The sequence below is a fragment of the Rosa chinensis genome, chromosome 5, assembly GCF_002994745.2.
Source record: "Rosa chinensis cultivar Old Blush chromosome 5, RchiOBHm-V2, whole genome shotgun sequence".
In the NCBI taxonomy this organism is placed as follows: domain Eukaryota; kingdom Viridiplantae; phylum Streptophyta; class Magnoliopsida; order Rosales; family Rosaceae; genus Rosa; species Rosa chinensis.
Window position 1 is genome coordinate 17,037,270 of NC_037092.1, and position 20,697 is coordinate 17,057,966.

The 20,697-nt window shown below is 35.7% G+C and overlaps 1 long non-coding RNA gene across 4 annotated transcripts; it reads right to left on the minus strand.

Annotated features, from left to right (window-relative positions):
• Window positions 1–9,031: 9,031 nt before the first annotated feature.
• On the minus strand, window positions 9,032–20,618 carry LOC112202597. Of its 4 annotated transcripts, XR_005800221.1 has the most exons (7): window positions 17,488–20,618; window positions 17,275–17,389; window positions 11,422–11,903; window positions 10,708–10,810; window positions 10,217–10,415; window positions 9,611–9,709; window positions 9,032–9,295 (listed from the first exon to the last, which is right to left on the minus strand). It is a non-coding gene; the product is annotated as an uncharacterized LOC112202597 (long non-coding RNA). The 4 variants fall into 4 exon arrangements; XR_005800222.1 differs by lacking the exon at window positions 11,422–11,903; XR_005800220.1 differs by lacking the exons at window positions 10,708–10,810; window positions 11,422–11,903.
• Between the last annotated feature and the right edge of the window lie 79 nt (window positions 20,619–20,697).

Below are 20,697 nucleotides of genomic sequence, written 5' to 3' on the forward strand. Positions count from 1 at the left end.
TTAGATGAGATATGAAACCTTAGTTGTGAATTGTTAATAATCAAATGTGGATAAGCCTGTGACACCGTTCCCATGGCTTTCTTGTCCTTGATGTCATGTCTTGAAACCTGTATGTAGAAAATAATTATTATCAAAATGCCCAGACTAAAATAGATCCAAAGCGGTCAAAATGATAGAAAAGGAAGAAGATAAATTGTAACCAATTTGGGTCTTTCCCAAATTTCAATGGCTAAATGTTAAGTATCAATCATGAGCATCAACCAATAACAATAAATGAAGATAAATTTAAAGTTCAAACAGGAGCACAACAGTAAATGAAATTTATATTAACAATTCCTTTTGAAATGTCATTACCATTTAATTATTGACTTTGTTGTGCTTTCCTTTTCAAATGTCATTACCATTCCCTAATTTCTTCAGCTTATCCCACATTAAAGTAAAGACTAAAGTGAGCAGGTCGTTTTCATTCCATTGTAACCAGAAAACTGACACTAATTCTTCACACACATAGATACCAAGTTTATACACAGAAAACAGACACAAGCAGCCATAACCCTCACAAATCCTACCCTAGTAAGATCTACACAAAGACGCCAAGCCACAACTACTTTATTCTGAAACACAATTCTAAAAAGACACCTTCAAAATTGGGATATAGAGCCCGACATATAGAATAGAACTATTATAGACCTATTATCATCAAGCTTTTCTTTTTTAGTGTATAAAGCCGAGGATATTGGACATTAACAAAAGTATATCGACATCCAAAAATTGACCAAGTGTCGTGCTAGTCGATATGAGTCATGTGTGAAATATATGAGTCATGTGAGAATCTAACTAAGTGTTGGGGGGGAATGGAAATTTTGTTCCCCCGCGTAGAAAATTTTGTAACTTAGTCTTCTCCGCGTTTTTCAAAATTTTGCAATAAAAGTGTAGACATCGGTCAAATATAATAAACGATGTTAACTGTATAAATATATAGAAATCGGATTTCCAAGAACCGATGTTAGAAATTTTGTTTACATCGCGTGAAATCATAACCAATTTAAATGACATGATGTCTATTAGCATTATTCTAGTAGTGAATCTTAGTACTTTTTTGCCAAAAACAATCTAAGTACTTTGTGTTATGATTTGATGATCAAGGGCGTACGCACAGTAGGGCATTTAACCATTCTCAGCTTTTGGAAATAGTCACTGATTTGTTGGAATAATAGATGTTTCCATGTAAATATTATATTTTAATATGTGATTTGACCCTTCTGACAAATTTTTTTTTTAATTGAAGCCTAGCCAACTTCCCGCCTCAAAATTTTTCTCATTCGACAATGGCCGGCATCAGCGCTAATCTTGGTCAGGATTCCGTTGTTATTGCTGCCGGACAGGTGGTTTCTATGGTATGGTCCTCGGGATGGTTTAATTCGAAGGCAATATGGTGGTGCTAGGGTTGTTCTAGTCAATGCATTACTATTGTGGGGTGTTTGTGAAATTCGACGCTGAGACGGCGCGAGGCTATAGAGGTAAGGTCAAGTGGTGACTTTTGGATGCAGGTCCTTTCTCGGATTTTTTCAGGTCTGACTTCTCTTTCCAGGGCAACTTTTGTCCTCTTGGTGGTAGTGGTCTGTGGCAATGGTTGCTGCATGTTGAGTCGAACGACGGTCATGCGGCGGAGTGGCGAGATGAGAAGTTCGGTAGTCACCAGTGGAGAACACAACTGTTTGCAAAAGGTGAGGAGATCAAGATGAGTTTGGGCTTGCTGTTGGGCCTAGGTTTTGACTTCCTTTGGGCTTTGGGCCTCTATTAGTTAGATTTTTTCTTTTTCTTAATTCCTTTTTTTTTTTTTTTTTTTAGGGAACTCTATTTTCAATAATCTCTATGTTTTAGGGAGCTCTGCACTTTTAGCGAGTTATTCGGAGTAGTGCCGAAGGAAGAGACCTGCTTTTTTTTTATGTATTTGATGTCTAATGAGTGGACCTAGTTCTATATACCATGAGTACTAATACAACTTCTTATCTGCCTATAGATGGCAGCGGAAGAGTATGTGATGGCCATTATGACTTGAGATCGATGAATGATATTGCCCCTTTTGGGTTGGGTTTGATTAAAAAAAACCACCATGAATATATTTCAATTACTCAATTGAGTTTTCTCTGTTTATCTAATGTCATACTGTTTGTGTTAAATAGAGATACTAGAAGATTATTCTCACTGTGAGTTTTTGATCCACCTCCCAGGATATTGCCTAAGTATGTGGTTTTTGTACAACACAAAGACACCGTCTTCCCTGTCTTCCTTTAGTCCCAAAATCTTTTTGTACAGTCTTTCAATTACTCAATTGAGTTGAGTGTTCTCTGTTTATCTAATGTCGTATTGTTGTGTTGAATATGATTGATGATTGTGTCTTTCCATTACAGGTAGGATTGTACGTAGTTTCCAGTATGGTAGCTTAGTTGATTTGGTAGATGGACATACATCAGTACTTTATCATAGGCTTCGGCTACTGGTTCCCAATGTATACATGAAGGTATGCATACACAAGTCATTGGGCCGTTGGAATTATATTATATTATGGAAACATTATTATAGTGTATGTAGTGAATACTAGGCTTTTTTAGATACAACTCTTACTACATTAGGATGAAGGTTATAACTTGCTATATATGTTTTGTTATATTGAAGATTTAGTCTAAGCTTCAAAAAGTACGTACATTGAACTTCTAGAAAGACTTGAATATATTTCTGTCTATTTTGAAATTGTTATCAAGGATGGATATTAACATCTCTATATTTTAGATTTGCGAATGTAATATTTCAAGATGGAGATATTGATAACTGGTTTTAGAGTACATTTCACTTTCTGGTGTTGGACTACATATTGAATGCTACTTTTAGCAGGTTATTGCATGAAAAAATGTACATTGTCTCCATTTTGAAAATGTAGCTAACACACTTAGTGATCAAGTTTGTTAGTTATTAACATCAAACTTAACAACCTAGAATAATTGCCAATTTAGTTACCAAATTATCAGTAATATGGTCACTAAAATTATTCAATTTAGTGACCATTGGTATCACAATTTAGTGATGAACATGTAGGTCACTGATGTCATTATCATTTGTGACCATATGATCATGGTCACTAAAGACATTTTGAATTAGTGACAAAAAATTGTAGTCATTGAAAACATTTCGAATTAGTGACCAACTTACAATTGTTGGTCACTAAATAAAATCAGTGAGGGACCTATAGTGACCACCTAGTGACTACCCGAATTTGGTTACTAACCATATTTAGTGACCAAATTTGCTAGTTTTAATGACCAATGCAGTGGTCACTAATACCCAAATTTATTGTAGTGGATGAATGATATTGCCCCTTTTGGGTTGGGTTTGATTAAAAAAAAAACCACCATGAATATATTTCAAAATAATTAAGAGCAATCGTCGAGAACAATTATAATTGGTTTGAAATGATCTGTTATGTCTGAGTATCGTAATAATTTATATTTTTTTTTTATCAAAAAAATGATATGAAAGCTCATATATTTAAATTTTTTTTAATAATCAACATATGCAATTTTATGTTATGTGATGAAATCATTTTTGTTTAATATAGTCGTTATTATTTGAAAACTGACCCTCTATCCTAGTTCATATTTCTAGCTACACCAGTGGTGATGATCATTATCTTGCAAGTTGCAATCTTGGTGGTTTTCAATCTCTTTCTAAATACAAAAGTGGTTTTAAATTTATGCATGAAAGAGAAAGATAAACAAAGAAGGAAAGAAGATTCTCTACTTCTCCTGTTTTTTCCAAGAAATTCGCTCAAGAGAGTTTATTAAACCAAGTGGTAAATTTCTAAAAATTGTATTAGTTGATCGATTGGATAGAGTATACAGTATACTGTATACTAATTCAAATTTCTGAAATTCTCATAACTTCACAAAATTCTAATTTTAGAAGAGTCGGATCTGTCCTAATATATTTAATCTTGTTCTTTAAATTCGAACCCATAATCGAAGACTAACGTTTCTCTGACATAATTCACATGTTGTCCAGAATGTAAAGAAAAATGTTGCGCTAGAGCTTTAATTTTTATGGTTGTAAAATTGGGTAAGATTTGTTACTGATGATGAGACAATCTGTATATGTAAAAACGCAAAAAATGACAAGAACCTCATTACATCTCTTTTGTCTTTTGGCACTTCATGACCTACCACATAAACTTAGCCATTAAGTTAGAATTTGAAGAAGATATATATATGTCTGATACGCGTATTGAACAAGTCTTAATTAGGGTTGTGTTCTCGACTAGTGCCTAGAAACATATTGGTAGATGCCATGCATGAATCCTAAGCTGGTCTAGCTAGCTCACACTTCCTCCTCATCGATCCACTTCTCGTTTTTTATACGCGGTGCAGTGGTTACCTAGTTTTTCTCTTCCGGCCATAATAGACTTACAAGTTCTTGCATGGTTTCCTTGTTGTTTACTTGCTTCTAGGTTAACCCTTGGATTAGCCCAAATGCCATCTTCATTTTGCGGGTCATCCTTGGAGTCTCCTAAGACTTGATGATATACCCTTCTTGGGCTCCTATTTATTTATTTATTTTCCAATTTACATGTCTTCATTTTTCTTATTTATTATATGGGCTCTTTATTTCGCTAAATTTAAACTGTAAAATCAGGAGCCTCGTTTAGATACTCTGTTTAACTCAGCTATTCCAATATATAGTAGGGAATAATGGGCTAACTAAATTTTTTTATAAAATAAGTCTAGCAATTAAATTTCCACTACTTTGGTCCATGATTTAATTTAGCAAGATAATTAAGTATCCACTATCTTTTTAAAGTTGGAAATATTGATCTCAACTCAATTGATCGATAATTAAACACCAATAATCCAATGTCGCACAATTCTAGGATGGGTACGGCTATTGTCACCCTACGAACCACTTTGTTTACCCTATATGCTCTTCTTACCCTACATATATTTTTTTAGTTTCAAGTTTACTTTGTTCACCAATTTATAGTACCCAAAATACCATTTTCCCTACATGCTCTTCTCACCCTACATATATTTTTTTCATTTCAAGTTTGCTTAATTTGTTCACTCTACATGCTCTTCCGTTTTTTTAGAATGCACGAAATCCTCATAAGCAAGCTTAAAGGATCGACATCCTCAGGGAGGTCGGCAAAACCCATTATACAAGAAGCAAAGATGAGGGTCTACCAACTCGATATTAGGATATATGTCCTTCAAGAAATCAATATTCAAGTCCACCAGCTTCTCCCACTACCTTCTCTGCTTCAATACAGAGAGGGAAGCCGTGGTCAATGTAATGCATCTCAATTCATGGACTAGATCAGTACCAAGGAAACGAGAAATGAATTGGTAAGTCACTAGTCTAATATCTAATGCTTTAGTCAACTTTCAGTAGGTTTGGAAGTCAATATGCAACCAATTGAGAAACCTGATCACAACTATTTGGTTCTAACACAAATGCAGAGGATATCGCAAAAAGATGTCAATAGAGGAAACCAAATATACAGCAAATAGAGGACACCAATTGTTAATATGAAACATATATTTTAGATATATATATATATATATATATATATATATATATATGAACCATATATTCCAGATCAAAACAAAAATGAACCATATGTTTGAACCAAACAAAGGAAACCAAATATGTGACCATATTAACAAGTAGTTAACAATTGCTGCATTGTCAAATGGTACCTATTTGGTCCATGAAAAATGAACAAGTTTTAATGATAATCATGAAATTGTCAACAGAGGATATAGCAAAAGGCTGCTTGATAGTCTTTTAAGCTTCACAGAATCCAAAAACCCCAATAAATAAAGACTTCACTTTTCATTGTCACTTCATACAAATTTGTCCGCCATCACCACATTCAACTCAATATACTTAGCATTAGTCCAACCTTCTTTAATAATTCAATCGTCTTACAAAATGAAAACAATTGATGTCTACACTCAATTCTATGATAATGGCGTGAAGAAGAATATGTGTATGTATGTTTTCATATTGCAAGAGAATCCAACATGAAGAAAAGAAAACAAAAACGTAATTACCTCATTTTCAAGCTCCAAGTATGTGTTTTCAGACTCCATTAGCGTTAATATTTTTGAGGCATAGTTATTAACATAACATGAGGACAATTGAAGATGATGAGTGCTAAAAAAGAAAGTGTTAGGGTTTAATGATGATTGAAACGATTAAGCTTCAAGTTTAAGTACGTGTTCTATAGGGAATAAGAAAACAAATTGTAATTTTTAATAAGATACTATCATTTATTGTAATTTTATTTTAGGGTATTTTGGTCTTTCAATAAATTAGAAAGTTGTAAGATGAACAAAGTGGTTCGTAGGGTGGCAATAGACGCACCCTTTTAAGATTGATAAGAGAATTGACTGTGATTAATCAATTGATTTTTTTAACATTAATTAATTCATTGGTTTTAAAAGTTAGTACTACGTTTTATTTTTTATTATAACACAATTCTTGATTGATATATAGATGTTTTAGTGTTCTATGACTCTATGTCGCCCCATTGAAACTTGTCCGAGAAAAACTTATGAGGATAAAATATCGGGTGAAGGAACAATGGTACCACAAACTTTTAAAAGATGGGGAAATATCACCAATGGTCACTGAGTTATGACTTATTCGACACTTAACTCACTGTATTTTCAACAATATCACTTAACTCACTCAGTTTTACATCCGTCTTTCACTTAACTCACTGTCGTTAATTTTACCGTTAAAAGCTATTAAAATTGAGGGTATATTTGTCTAAACATTAAAAAAAATGCATTTCTAACCTTTTTTTTCTAAGAATTGAGTAGAAAAAAAAGGTTATAAATGCATTTTTTTTAATGTTTAGACAAATATACCCTCAATTTACATTTATTAGACTTTTTTCAATTTTTTAAATTTCTGAGATTTCTAATAAAAAATAATTTGAAAAAAAAAATTGTCTTTTTTTTTTTTTTTTTTTTAAGTTAAAAATGATTTTTGAAGTGTTTTGACAAATATACTCTCAATTTTAACGGTAGAATTAACAACAGTGAGTTAAGTGAAAGACGGATGTAAAACTAAGTGAGTTAAGAGATATTGTTGAAAATACAGTGAGTTAAGTGTCGAATAAGTCATAACTCAGTGACCATTGGTGATGTTTTCCCTTTAAAAGATATATATGCACAGTATATGTGATTATGATTTTCAACGTACTCTGTTGGTATTCTTTACAAAAATTCCGAAGTCGGGAGCATCCCAGTAACACGGTTAGATCAAAACTAAATAATTAAGAACTCATTCTACCGGCTCTACTCAACACCAATTGCTCTGCTTGAACTACAATTTTTTAACATCCAAAACTCATATGGTTAGTGGCTTAGTGCAAAGGGTACGTATGCCGCGTGCCACGCGGACACCACAGACAAGCAACTCATGAAAGGAAAATAAGTCATCATCTCACTATAATTTCCAGGGAGTTTAAACCATTGTGCATGCATTTCCGAGACGGTTCCTATCGAGCGCGTAAAATTTCTCTCCTGTTTTCACTTCTGTATGGTGCATATATATAAAGGGCCGCGCGCCTTCTCAAAGACGCATCTTGCTCATTTCTCTCTAAAATTTTTTACATATCTGGTCAGAATTTAGAACACATTGTATAGATCTCATTTAACCAATTGTTCAAACCAGGTATATTTTCATGCATGCCATATAGTAAGGCACCTCCTGTTTACATTTTTTTTTTGTTGAATAGACCTGTTTCCATTTTAATATATATATATACATATATTGAGTATTTTTCAGATAATTGTTGAGACAAACTTTCTAGCTGTAGCTAAGGTTAGCTAATTTCTGAAAGAATTAAGTCTAATAATCATTAATCATATATATATATATATATATATATATATTGTCGAAGTTGTGGTATGTTTGTTTGTTCTTTTTTTTTTTCATTTTTTTTTTTCATGTACCCTCCCAGGCATCTCTTTTCTTACGTATAACTTCGCTAATTTGATTCAGGCATAACTTGAAATCAGTCTGAATGGGGAGTTCTGGTGAAGTCGACCTTGAGAATCAACAAACGGTTCCCCGTGTGGCGACTGATCGTGGAGGCGGCTGGCTAACTAGTCTCTTGAATGTAATTCATTCATTTTGCCAGTTTCTGATCATAAAACCTTCTTCTGCTGATGATGAAAGTGAGGTAAATTTTCGTGTGCCAAAATTTATTTTAAATTACTAGTTCATCTGATCTGTATATTTAGATTAATTATGTAGTCTTGATAAAACATCTGAAATATATGCTTAGAATTAATATTGATTTGCACAAACAATGAACGTCCCTAACTATAGCTAGTGGCCGGTTTTGGAATCCTCTACTGAATCACCAATCTTTCCAATCAATTTATGTTGATCGGGGGATAATAAATAGATAATTAAATCATACGTACCTTCTGTTGAGTGTATGGTTTTGGTGATCGATAAATAATGTTGATGATCATGGATTCTCCACAACTTATATTATTCTTACCAGTTTGATAAAGCTAATTGACAAGTAAGTCACAATTTTGATGTATACACATATATGATGTGAATCTCAACGATTAATAAGATCTAGCTCAGAGCGACATATATAATATATTAGAGGGTGTGAAGGAACACAACTGATAAGGCCAAAGATTTCAAAAACTAGGAATAGACCGTATAGTTGGTGAGCTGTGACCTGTTGATAAGTTATAATTCTCATATTGTATAGGTCATGGGTTCAATTCTCACAGACATATGTAAGGGTTGCGTGGGCTAAGAGTTTTTTTATTTTTTTATTTTATTTTTTATTTTAAAAAAAAAGATACTATAGCTAGCCAAACATATATGCAAATTACTATATAACAGGTCGAATATTTAAGAGAGAAAAATGAATCATTGTTCATATAGATACTTCATTAAAAATGATCACCACCATACATCAAGAAGGAAGCAGCTGAAATCAGGAAAATACTCATATATATATATATATATATTTATGGACACACACGTACGTACACACACACATACTTTTATGTGGTCCATATATATACTTCATTAAAAATCAGACCTCCATGTCCTTTTATACACCAAGTATATATTGACGTGTACTTTTACATATACATTTCAGGATGCAAGCCTATATATGTATATGTAGGAAGGAACGTACATGATCAAAAAGTAAATGTGAGATTATTGTGCCGTAGAAAATTATTGCCTGGTTTACCTGAAAAAAAAAAAAAAAAAAAAACCTTGGTTTATACAAAGGATCGGAAAGAAACTTTTTGGTCTGGATGAGAAATAAGGCCCCATTGACATAAAAAAGAGTTAACCGTTTGTTTAATGTTCTTGTAACCCTAAATTGTATTAATTAATAAGACACTATCAGATATATGTTTATTTTTGTTTTGTTTTTTATAATGGCGTATAACCGATATCTAGCATTTTCTTTTACACATCGAGGCAATGATCAGTGTACCCTTACGCACTGGCCTATAGTAGGTCTCGTATGGGTGCAGATGCAATACAAAACGCTAATTACCTAGGAAGAAACCTTCGTCGAGGAATGATATGTGTTCCATAATAATATGAGGACGACATGCGATCGATGGCAGTAAGGATTAGTAAATGATCCAAATTGCTGGCCAAAACAAAGAAAGTAGAAGTGAGGAGCTAATTTCTGTAATATTATTTTTTATGGTCATATAACAACTGTAAATATATAACAATGACGAGTTAAGTCAAACTCAAAAAATTATTTATTGTATAATCTAAGACCATCACATGTACCGTAGTCTGGGCTAATATTATTAGGTAAGATGTCTAGTGATTAGGCAGTGAAAGATGTTGATTGGTCCTTCGATAGATTTTTTTTTTTCACCTCCTACAATGGTTTCCACAAAAATAACTCAATTTTATTGGCTCGAATCACCACATGGTACTGCCATGTGGTAGGTAGTTCAAGACGATAAAATAATTATTCATCAGACTCAGGACCTCTGGTTTATAAAAAAGAGACTAATGTCATTAGACCAAAACGATACTCGGTAATTTCTTTAGTATTTATTTGTAATTTCTTTTTTTATATATATGGGTGAGAGGAAAATTCAAACTTTAAGACATGATCGGATAGTTGAATAGAACTCACATTCGACTAGAAGTGGCAAATGGGCCATCCGGGCTATTTTAAGCAGACTCATTCGTGCTTCATGTCATGCTCTCCCTGACTTATTTATTATCATGCTTAGGCTCGTCCCGACCTATTTACTGAAATGTTAAGCTCAACTTGGCCCATGGCCCAGGCATATATTGTGCAGGGCTAATAAACGGATCGTAGTTAGGCTGTCCTGAAATGAAGGATGATTTAAAAATTTTAATTTGAGCATTTTTTATGTTATGTGTAATTGAAAATATATTTTGTCTAACTATTTAGAAAGTTCAAATAAATAAAACTCTAAAACCTTTTCCTAATCTTAGTAGTTTCCTTCTCACGACCCGAACCCGGTGTTGGTGGATTTGGCACCTAACGCCGAATCTGAGGTGTGAGCGTATAAACGTAAATAAAATTAAAAATGACACCAAATACATTTTCAGAAATCGTCAAAAAGTAACATTTGAAATAACAAAACGAAATTACACCTCATTTTCTAATCTTATTACTCGCTCTACTCTTGTAATCCTTTTCAGAGTCTCGCAATCGTAAACGTCGTCTCGCTTACACTTCTCGAAACTCATGTCACACCTGAACAAAAGTCTATAGGGATGAGCTTACGCTTAGTAGGGCCAAACTTTTTAAGTCATTATTATCTACATGTCACAATCAAGTTATCAAGCAATTCTTATGAAAATGAAAACATTAACGATGCATGTCAAATGAGCTCCACTTAAGTACCCGTTAGTCCATATATCAAAACAAGAGAGCCTACACGTCCCATACCGTGTATTTTACCAACCGGGAGTGACTCTAGATGTTTCAAATATATAGTCTAACACCCAGTAACAATTCTATCCGCATGCCATTTTTTGCTAGTCATCTTGCTTAACCTCGATTACCAAAATCGCACAGCTTATTAGCCCACTTGAAATTTGGCCAGATGAGTCAAGCTCAACTACACAAAAGCATTCATTTTCCATAATCCAAATTGATATTCCACGTATCCTTCCAAACTTCTTTTACAAATCTATATGCACATTTCCTAATGCATATGTATCACGAATGACATCATTATAACACATGCTTTTATATAAAGCGATAACATCCAAGATTTAATCAAACAATGTCAAACAATTCACCGATTTCAATTAATAGTATATTTATCAATTTAATAGAAAAGGTTTCTCGAGAGACACTACCTAGAATCCAAGCTTTAACTGCAACGTTGCTCAAAGTTTGTAATACTGAGACTCACATTCTGAAATCCGTATCCTTTTTCTTTATAGAATTGCCGGTAATCATTCAAAAGTATGTTATTTTCCTCATTCGGTACAATTCCTCAAACTACTAAGGACACCCAGTCCTCTCTTTCCGATTACTCTGGACACCCAAATTCCCAATTCGTCTATGCATTCTCAAATCCAAATAAAAAACAATCTCCACATTTAATCAACTCACTATCAACAATGCTTCCATCAATAAATGCATACATATTCATCAATTTCTCCATATTCTACCAATTCGACAACGCCAACAACTTCAGGAACACCAAATTATCAATTTGTACTCAAAGGTTCATGCCAAGATTGGAAACTGGCCAAGGAAGACCAAAACCACTAGAAAAACAGTGAACCTGCAGTAGCCTCATCACCCAAAATTTCCAATTCTTCACCACAAACACCTTTCAAGCAAAACAAGTAATCAATTAATAGGCCTCATCAAAAAGCCCGCGGATATATATATATATATCTCAAGGTTTTAAAAATCGCTAGGCGCTAGTCGGGCAGTGATCGAAGGACTAGCGCCTAGGCAGTTTTTATTTTTTAATTTTAATTTTATTTTTATATCATATAATTATATATATATATATATATAAAGACTTAAAAGAGTTTCTCTTTACTAGAATTAAATCAATTAATCATATGTAGTTGATTGGTGGGTGATTTTGCTAAGTCACCGTAGAATAGAATAGTAGGTTAAAAACTCAAAAAGGTGTAACAGAAGATAGACATGGGTTATCTTTCTTCTTCTTTTTTCAACGGTCAAAGTTCAGTTCATCTTTTTCTCTGTCCTCTATCGTTCTATCTACCTTCCTAGATCGAGAACTCTTCCTCCTCCTCGTCCTACTAAACACCAAGCATTGATCTTTGAGAATTTTAGATCGATTAAACCTCGAGCTCAGTAAATGTTTTAGAGTTTCATCGAGATCTCAGATCTAAAGATGAATTCCATTTGCTTCGAAAATCATTGAGATCTCAGATCTAAATCATTTGGGCGGTGAAGTTGTTCGACGGCTTAGGCGGAGAGGGTTTTGGACAAGGTCGAAGTGGAAGAGGAGAAGAAACGTCTTTTAGAACCTCTGAAAAAAAAGCCCAAACCCACCCAGATTCACCGCCTTGATATTCCGCCCAGCCGCCCAAACGCTTAGGCACCCGCCCAAAATCCAGCCGCCCAACACCACCGATTAGCCATTAGTCGAGTCGGGGGCTCACCTCCCAGCGCCTAGGCGGTCTGGGCGGCCGATTTTTAGAACATTGATATATATATATATATATATATATATATATATATATATAAACACATATTCTATATAAAAGTATGAGAACTTCCACACATACATAAACACACACACACACACACATATCTATATATATAAACACACACACACACACACACATATATAGATATATAAACTTATATATATATATATATAGAGCCGTTCGAGAGCGGACGTCCGCAAACCCAGAAAAAGTGCGAACGTCGCTCCTCCGGCCTCGATCAAGCTTCGATGGCGCAACGGGGCTTGCCGGAGGGGGCTAGGGGTCTGAGAAGCCGGTCTGCAGTTGGGTGGAGTCGCCGGTGACGAGGTTGCGGCGTTGCCTAGAAGCTTGCAGTTGCAGGTCCGGCCGCTGCCCAGAACGTGCAACCTCGATCTCCTTCGACCTCGATCGTTGCCCAAAACGGTATGGATGCCTCCGACCTCCCTCTTGCAAGCCACGCGCCGCCGTCGCCACCTAGAAGCTGCTGCTGCATCGACGTCCTCACTTTAGCGACAGTGCGGACGTCCGCCTGTGATCGGGCCTCTATATATATATATATAAACACATATTCTATATAAAAGTATGAGAACTTCCACACATATATACACACACACACATATCTATATATATATATATATATATATATAAACACACACACACATATTCTTTTATATATATATATATCTATAAGAATGTTTATATATATATATATATCTGTGTGTGTGTGTGTGTTTATAAATATATATTCTATACATATAAATATGTGTGTGTGTGTGAAGTTTTCATACTTCTATATAGAATATGTGCATATATATTCTACATATCATGACGACGGTTGACCAATTTGATTGGATTCGAAAATATGGTGAAATTGGCTAAATTTTGTATCACACTCATAATTTATTGTAATAATCTCATCCAACGGTCGGTTTTGCCATTTTTATTGAATTGATAGGGGTTGCTCTTTGGAGTGTATGATATATAAATATAGGTTTATATTTTATAACAGTAACTAAGTTTGATCTCGTTGATTGAATTCGAAACGAGAATCAAATTGGCTGAATTTTTTACAACCACCATAAAACATTACAATCTCTCCATCGAGAGGTTGGTTTCTCTAAATTCATTTTCCACTTCATGCATGGTTGCTTTAGAATGAACCTCAACAATTTAGATGCAATGTACAAGTCATACAACTTTAGGAGGCAAATTGATATAGGCCAACGTCTTTGTAATTAAAATTGAAATTTTTATCTTATATACACCCACATCCATCAAGAGGATATTTACAGACGTGATGTGAAAAAATAAGCACGTTTCGCGGTAGTCAAGCCATCGGTCAGCCAAGAAAACATACAAGTGACGACGGTTGACCAATTCGATCGGATTCGAAAATATGGTGAAATTGGCTAAATTTTTTACCACACTCATAATTTATTGTAATAATCTCATACAACGGTCGGTTTTTCCATTTTCTTTGAATTGATAGGGGTTGCTCTTTGGAGTGCATGATATATAAATATAGGTTTATAAGAGTAACTAAGTTTGACCTAGTTGATTGAATTTGAAACGAGAACCAAATAGGCTAGATTTTTTACAACTACCATAAAACATTACAATCTCTCTATCAAGCGGTTGGTTTCTCTAAATTCATTTTCCACTTCATAGTTGCTTTAGAGTGAACCTCAACAATTTAAATGCAACATATAAGTCGATACAACTTTAGGAGGCAAATTAGTATACGCCAACGTCTTTATAATTAAAATTGAAATTTTTATCTTATGTCCACACATATCCATCGATAGAATATTTATAGATGTGATGTAGAAAAAAAAGCACGTTTCGCGGTTGTTACGCCATCGGTCAACCAAGAAGACATAGAAGTGACGACGGTTGACTAATTCGATCGGATTCGAAATATGGTGAAATTGGTTAAATTTTTTACCACACTCATAATTTATTGTAATGATCACATCCAACGGTTAGTTTTTTTATTTTCTTTGAATTGATAGACGTTGCTCTTTGGAGTGTATGATATATAAATATAAGTTTATAAAAAAATTAGTATCTTTAAAGATTTATTTGTAAATAAAGCCCGCAAGGCCAGGCCCAAAAAAGCCCGCAAGGTCCGGCGCGCAAAAGCCGCAAGGCTCGCTTTATATGGACGGGCTTGGATCCTTCAATTTACAATAAAGCCCGGCCCGCTATTATTTAAAAATATAGTAAAGCCCGGCCTGGCCCGACCCGTTGATGAGGCCTAAATCAATACGTGTTCCTAAATAGAGGTGGCAAACGGGCCGGCCCGGCCCAATTTAAGAGGGGCCTAGTCGTGCTTCGTGCCGTGCTTGGGCCGGTCCATTTATTATCGTGCCGGGCCATTTACTTAAACATTAAGCCCATATCGTTCCGGGCCAATAAACGGGCCGTGCTCGTGCTTACCCACTATAAAGCACGATTTTAAAATCTTAATTTGAATAAATAAAAAATAATTTTATTTAATTATTTAGAAAATTCAAATAAATTAAGTTCTACAATGTTTTTCTCAATCTTAGCTTTTTAAGATTAGTTTTCTAATCATTTTTTATATTCCACTACAAGAAAGAAAGAAAGAAAGAAAAAATAACTCAAAATATATTGCTTTTAGCATATTATTGTGAGATTATTCTTTATTAATATAATGAAGATATAGTATCATATTATTCTTTCCTTCATTCTATAGTTGTATTATTATGAGATTAGTCTTTATTAATAAACATATATTTAATATTTAGAAAAATACTTTATGTCAAAACAAGGATATAATGTTTTATTTCACTATTTTGATAACATAAAAGAAATAGCATTGGTGGAATTGTCATGAGATTTTAAATAAAAAAGTCTAATATTCAAATCTCATCATTGTGGTTTTTTAATATTTTTAAAAACAAAATGAAATTTTGTGTTTGTAACGGGCCGGCCCACAATATGTCTTGCTCGGGCAGTGCCGGGCCGGGCCAATGGGCTAATATTCCTAGGCCCAACCCGACCCGTTATTCTAACAAACTCCGGTCGTGTTGGGCCACTAACCGGCTTGGGCCGTGCCGGGCCCCTGCCATGCTCTTGCTTAGCGGCCCGTTTGCTACCTCTATTCCTAAGCAAGAACTGAATCCAGAATGAGCCGAGAAGACCAGTACCACCGGCACACACGGTGGTTTTTAACTGTGGCCGACACGGCCCAAAACCTCAAATCTCTCAAACCTTAATCAAAATCAAAACCATGTCTATAGATATGTAGACCTCGAAGTGCTGATCAAGTTTCATACCTCACTTACCATCAACAGTGACCAGACTCGCCGGAAGTACCAAAGCTTTCCAGCTTCGATTCTCTCTTACCAGAAGTCATCTTGGAAAACCAACAACACAGAAATGTTGAGGATGTCAAGAGGAAGCTTCTGATATAGGTCCGACAGTGGCCGGAATAGGAGAAACTCACCGGCCAACCTGAGAAGCTTTCGGCCTTCGATACGCCGTCGCCTTTTTTTTATTTGGAGCATAGAGAGCAGGGCTTCGCTTCGCACCGTCAAGAGGAATCTAATGCAGCTGGTCCGACGTCCAGGCGTGGCCGGAAAGTTGAGAAGAAATCGGGTTGTGTCACCGGGAGAAAATAGGTTGAGAATAGGTTGAGACCGAGGTCGGTCCCGGCTGTGATATGGTGCTCCTCAAGCTGGTTCCACGTATTCATAACCGAAATCAACGGTTCAAATATAGCGGTGTTTGAAATCAACGGTCCATATCAAGTTGCCTCAAAAATTATATTTTTAAATAATTTTTGGGTAATACCAACTTCCAAAAATCATTAAAAATAGCTCGGGTGTCCAAAAAATCCTACAAACTCATAACGACCTCTACTTTAATCCTATAGGCTTGAAAGACAAATTTTGAAAAATAAAAAATTTAAAATAATTTTTGAAAGCTATAAAGAGTTTAAAAATAAGAGAAATCCAAGCAAAAGTAGCTAGAAATTAGTTTTCCTATTTAAAATACAAAACCGAAATTTTGAGATCTCACAATCCAACCTCCTTAAAAAAAATTCGTCCCGAAATTCAAATAATAGTGCTTGGTAGTTATGGGCATTAAACTTTTTTCTTTTCTTTTTTGAATGAAGGTAGAGCCAACATATTGATCAAAAGTCAGAATGACCATTACATACCCTTCCATTGTTACCAAGACAGACAAGAATTTCAATATATGCTTAACTTAATAGTGCTTGGTAGTGGATTCCATTGTATGCTTAACTCATATGATATGTTTGAGATTGCATGAATAGCCAAATATCGGTATAAATTGAGGAACATAATCAGTACCCTAGTTTAATGCCCATAACTAATAGAGTACTGTAGTATAAAGATAAGTTGTATATGCAAGATATCGATTCCAATATATGCTTAACTCTGTAGGGATTTATATATCTATCACTAATCATATTGTTGTTTAACTTAATGCTAATTGATTTTTGCAGGAACTGGAACTTACCAGAACTACACACCTTGCATCTGCATCACCTCACGTTTCTAAAGCAGTATCAAGTTTGAGCGTGGAGGATGATGGTACCATCACTAGTACTGCTACCGTTTCTGACCAAGTGAATCTGAACATTGAGAATGATATTACTACCAGGATTGCTAATGAGGCTAAGATCCAGCATGCAAATGTTTCCAAGATAGTAAAGGAGAAGGACTTCGCTACCTTACAGAAGTTTGGAGGCATCAAAGGAATTGCAGAGGCACTCAGTACAGATTTACACAGTGGAATCCCAGGTGATGAACAAGATCTTCATGATCGACACAGTGCAGTAGTCTCAACAACACAGGCTCCAACTCCAAGCTTCTTTAAACTTCTCCGACAATCTTGTTTCGATTGGACCGTTTTCCTTCTCTTCGTGTGTGTCATCCTGTCAACTGTATTTGGTATCCAGCAGGAAGGCCCAAGTAATGGTTGGCTTGAAGGAGCTGTCGGAATGTTTGCGATCATCATACTTGTGGTTGTACCTACAATGGGCAAGTATTTCTCCATGCCGCATCCCAGGAATACTAATCAAATGAAAACTAAGGTCCGCAGAGGAGGAAACCTGCTTCATATCTCCCCATCGGATGTTGTGCCAGGTGACATAGTATGCTTGGAATTGGGATCTCTAGTTCCTGCTGATGGTTTGTTCGTTTCGACTGGTGAATCCTTAGTGTTGGAAGATGGTATGAAATTTCCAACCGTCGATGACAGCAATCCTTTTCTGGTTTATGGTGCAAGGGTGGTAAATGGTAATGGTCGCATGTTGGTTACTTGTGTGGGGATGACGACAACATTAGGTGAGCTGATGGGCCAAGTTAGATGTACTCCTAGACAGGACCAATTACCAGCTCAACTTAATAACTTGAGCACAAGGTTGCAGACTGTTGGGCTCTTGATCACAATTTTCATGACTCTAGTGCTTATCATTCGTTCCGTGGTTCTAAAGGTTAATGAGTACCCTGGCCTCCAAGCTGATCAGTTCAAGGCTAAAACAACTGCAAGCGAGGAGCTAATCAATGTCATTAGCAGGTTTTTCATGAAATCAAGTGGGCAGATTAGTGTGTTGGCGACGTATCTGCCTTTTTTGATTGTAGGCTTAGCGGAAGGAGTACCTTTTTCAGTTGCACTTGCCATCACTTACTGGACTAAGACCACGCTGTCTGGGAAAGCTATTTCTCAAAGAAACTTAGCTTGTTTCACCATGGGCTCTGTGTCAACTATTTGCATTGGTGATGGGCTAACTTTGAAGCCTGTTCTTGAAGTCGACGTGAGCTGTGATGGGGATCAAATCACCGATACAGAGAGTGTTGCTGGTATTGACAAACACGTTCGTGAAGCTTTGTACAAAGGAATTAGCACACCACTTTTGATGCCTTCAAGCCCTTGTAGCTCAACAGAACACCGGGTCCTGCTACCGTGGGCCAAATCTAATTTGGGTATGGACAATGAGAATTTATTGCAAAATTGCACCATTGTGGGGAGCGAAAAGTTGAGCACCGATGAGGAGGCTAGTAGAGTTCTGATGAAGGACAGTGAAACTGGAGATATGTGCTTTTATTGGAATGGACCTGCAACAACAATATTGCCCATGTGTTCCGAATACTATGACAGCAAGGGGACAACAAAGCTCATGGATGAACAGAAGAAACGTGATTTTAAAGAAATTATGGGGAACATGCAGTCCAAACATCTCAAGACCATTGCATTTGCGTACAAGAAGATTGATGCTCTAATGCCTGAAGAAGGCAACAGCTTAATATTGATAGGACTGCTAGGTGTGAAGTGTTGCACTGAGACAATGGAAGCACCGGAAGTTCTACAAAAAGCGGGAGTGGAAATCATCCAGTTCGCAAAAGATAATGAGTCAGTACTGTCGGAAGGTGATAGTCCTGTCTATGGAATGGGAAGACCTGCTGACAAGCTCCACACACTGCAACGTCTGAAGGAAGAGGGCCATGTTGTAGCAATGGTTGGGGCTAGAACAAATGAGACTCCAGCTCTAAAAGAAGCCGATGTGGGGATTGCAATAGGGACTTGCATTAGTGAAATGGCAAGAGAGGGTTCTGATCTCATCATCCCCGATTGCAGTCTCAGTTTCTTGGTCAACATTATTCGGATCGGAAGATGCATTCACTACAACATTCAGAAGTACATCCAAGTTGAGCTCACCATGAATATATCATTGCTTGTGATAATCTCGATCACTACAATGTCCTTGGGACACTGCACAGTTGGGGCAATCGAAGTAGTGTGGGCAAATATGGTTGTGACACTATGTGGGCTTGCGCTACTGGTTGAGCCGCCAACAGAGGAGCAGATGGAAAAGCCGCCGGTAAAACAAACTGAATCTCTCATTACCAAGGCAATGTGGAGAAACATATTACTTCAAGCTTTATATCAGGCTGCCATCTTGGTCACCTTTCAGTTCAAATATAAAGCTCTCCCAGGCATCAACGAGAAGATTATGGAGTCCATAGTTTTCAGCAGTTATGTTCTTTGTCAGGTATTTAATCAAGTCAGCTCAAGGGAGCTAGAGAAGAAAAATGTGTTCAGAGATATACTTCGAACTCGATGGTTATGGGTGGCTGTGGGAGTTAGCATCACGATGCAGGTGGCTTTTGTTGAGATTGCACACAAGGTTGCTGGCAATGCAAGGTTGAGTTGTGCACAATGGGGTGTCTGTCTTTTAATAGCGATGGTTTCCTGGCCAATGGATTTGGCTGGGAAATGTGTATGGGGTGTCATCATGAAGATTAGAGTACTTGGATCTGATATTGAATCAATCAGTATGAGGTCCTCTGCTGTCTCAGAATCAGCTTCTAATCGAGAGCTCCTAGTTTGATGAAATGGTACGTGAAGGAATCCAAGGAGCTCCTAGAATACTATTTCGTCACTTAATGATTCCTTGTTTGTAGTCATTCTTTTTGGGTTAGTACTGTGATCATCATTTCGAATGTACAGAGTAGATTAATAATTTTTCCATTTTTTTTCAGAAGCACATTGATGTCCAATTAATTAATTTTTTTTCTTCCAATTAATGCATTCTATCTAATGTTTTAGTATTGTTGTTAATTGATTTAAAATTATAAAGCTTTCAATGGTTCCTAGAATTTGTTGTAGGCTGTAGTTATACTGTTAAATCAAATACATATGATATGTTTGAGATTGTTTTTTAGAATGATAGAACCGCTTTTAATTTAATATATATATCCTAGTAAGCCACACTCACTATGTGTGTGGAGAGAAGTTAAAGTAGTGGAAAAACTTCATGTACAACTACCACATTTTCTATTTTTTTTTTATTTTACAATTTACCATATTATTCTTATTGATTAATTATATTTTATAATTTTTTAATATATAAAGTTTAAATTAGTTAAAAAAAATTTA